Here is a 3116-nt window from a genome sequence, read left to right on the forward strand (position 1 = left end):
TCACTCACTCGCACTCTCTCTCACAACTGAGTGTAAAATAAGGACATGAACTAGTTTTTTTGTGTTTAAAGCTTAATAAGCTTGTTTAGTGGAAAGAATGAAGAGTCATGACCATTTTATGAAATGGGGGGGGGGGGAACCATTTTTTTTGGCACTCGAAAAATTGCTAAAAAATTGTCATTTTCTGATCAGTGATCATTAGAGGCAACATTCGGCTATGAGTTCCTCAATTTCCTCACCCTCCATTGTGATAAATGGATCAGAAATTGATGCATTCTATGAAGAGATTTGATTTTAGTCTTTCTCTCTCCTTTCTCCTCTCTCCTATTGTTGTAAATTATCATGGATTAGTATATGAAAGAAGGGGGTGGGCTGAGATGGAAGATTTCGATCGTGTGATGATGCAGGAGTGCAAAGGGACATAAATTGAGGTTGGATGGATCATTGACATAAATTGAGGTTGGATGGATCGTCAGTAGCTGTTGAAGAGTGTGAGCAAATCTCCAATTTCGAAAAACGTACGTCATAAGGCGTAATTCCATGAGTAAGTCATAGATTTTATTGTTTTGGTTTGTTTATGATACTATGGGTACTACCACTGTCAACCAAAATGAACACATTTTTTCATTTATGCTTCCTTGGATACAAAGTGTGTGTGGGCTTCTTGATCATGTCATGCATCCATTGAAATGGAACAAATAGTGGTAGCATATGACTTAGCTTCTCATTCCCTCCTAGATAAAAAGAAATACTACTGCCATGATCAACAAAAAAAGTAACAATAAGATTATAGAGCTGTTCTTGCCCAACATCCTCATCAATATCCTTATTTTTAGTGGCAGCCATAAGTATATTTGCATCATCATTATCATTCTCTGAATCTCCGAGAACTAACATGCTATTAACCTTGGCTTTTGCATTCGTATAAGCACACTTTATTGCATGATCGATTGTATACTTCTCACCATAGTTAAAAAACAATCCATTTTCTTTTCTTGTGTAAGTCCATGAGATGGATTTTGGATTGCCAAATGCTAAAGTACTTTTAGCTTGATATCCCCTTATTTATAATCCATTCTTGGACAATTTGCTATCTTGAAATTGCTTTGAGGTCTTGAAGCAATAAATGATAGATGAGTTGGCACTCTAGAGGGGATACTAGATGCATAATTGCTACCATAAGCATTGCCAATCTATCCCTACTTTAAAACAATCATTGGTTGTTTCTAAGTGGATCTGAAATGTAGTCTCTCTTTTATACTTCTATACCTTTCTACAAGTTCAATGGCCTTGAAAAGGGTAGTGTATGGTATTTTGAGCCATAACATTAGCCTCGATAATGAAGATTCTAAGCCATACTTATACTTATGGAGCTTGGCTTGGTCACTTATTCTCTCCACATACATAGTGAGGTTGAGGAATTTTTTTATATACTCCCACACATTGGGCCTCTTTGCTTTAATCCATACTATCTTCTTTCCAACTTTTCTTTTTCAAGAGGAGAAACAAAAACTTTAGCCATGAGTATCTTAAAAGCATCTGAATTTTTTAGTAGTATGTTCTCTTTCTTAATGTACCGTGCAATGAAGCAAAGTGAATTTTCATGTCATCATTCCTAGGGAGTATGTCAAAGTATGACCAACTTTGAAATCCATTCCTCTAGGTTGGATGGTGAAGATGACTACCCATTATACTTTGCCAAAATTATTTTGTCTTTTAACTCTCGTTCATGGAAAGGTTGTTGTCCCAAAAAAGAATGATCATGATTTGGTACACTTTCAAATTATAATAATGCTCTTCCATACGGTGATTGAGAATTTGTTTCAAACCTTCTCGATGGCAAAGGACCCCTTGGTACTTGAGGAATTAGCTCATGAACTTGTGGATTACCACCATTGATGCTACCCTAATAGTCATCATTCTTGTGAAGTCTCCCTTACTTCTTATTGACTATTGAGGATACCTCAACGTCCAATAATACCTTGACTTTGAAGATTAGGATTGGGTGGTTGAAGTGGGATTGATGGTTCACTGTTTAGCTGAACTTTTTCTCTTGCATCATTGTTATCCATTGGCATTTGCATCCATTGAAAAAATTGAGCCATAATTTGTGTGTTCAGCTCCACTAACTTATCTATTGAAGCCTACATTCCACTAGCTTATCTATTGAAGCCTTCATTTAGGTTATTGAATCCACTAATTTATTGATGGAAGTCTTCATTTGATGGGGCTAGACAAGACCATTTGCTCAACTCTTGAAGGTAACTCTGCATGCCTATAAGCATATCTAGTCTCATATTCACACATGGTATGGTTTAGAGTGCCAAGTTTTCATTGCAATTGAGGCTCTTTACGGATCTCTTGGGGTGTATTTTCTAGCATGGAATCCTTGATTTGTTGAGCATACTCATATTGGACCTTATTCTTAACATTGTGACTTGCCATGATAGTGCAGTTCTACAAGACTCTTTCTCAGTAAATCGAGTCTAACTTGAGCTAGGAAACTCCAATTGCAAATTTTTTAAAGTTCAAATCAAAGCTAACACCACCCTCTGTGAGATGAGAACCAACACATTATAAAATATTTTAAAATGAAAATCCTATGACCCAATCTCTGTGGCTGTACTATCTAGTCTTACATCCTGTTTCAACCCGTAAGTGCTCTATTTTCATATGTGTGACCAAAATTGATGCACCTAGAGGCTATCAAACCATGTGGGAAGCTGGATAGGACCTCTAAGCAACTTGTAGTACATGTATCTTACTTGCAATGTTGCACTATAATGACCTATTTATACCCTGTAGTGTCATGTAATGACCTTGTTTTACTCAGTTTTGATCTTCAAGAGGCTTGAATCTTCAATCCTCCATATCGTGCTTCTTATATAAGGGATAAAATGGCAAGACACGCTCCCTACATGAGCTCCAAATTACTAAGAGGTGGGGCATCCTTTTGGGATATTCAATAGTGAGGGAGAATCACCTCTCTTTTATTCCACTATCTCCCTTGACATCCACCTTTTTCCTTGGTAGTAATCTTAACATAGCAATGACATTCTACTCTAATCAACCAATATGATGTGTATTGCTTGAAGGAATCATTCAACTCATTCCAT

This window comes from Lygodium microphyllum, chromosome 4, assembly GCF_053477565.2.
Source record: "Lygodium microphyllum isolate KBCC chromosome 4, Lygodium_microphyllum_v1.1.10, whole genome shotgun sequence".
Classification (NCBI taxonomy): Eukaryota; Viridiplantae; Streptophyta; class Polypodiopsida; order Schizaeales; family Lygodiaceae; genus Lygodium; species Lygodium microphyllum.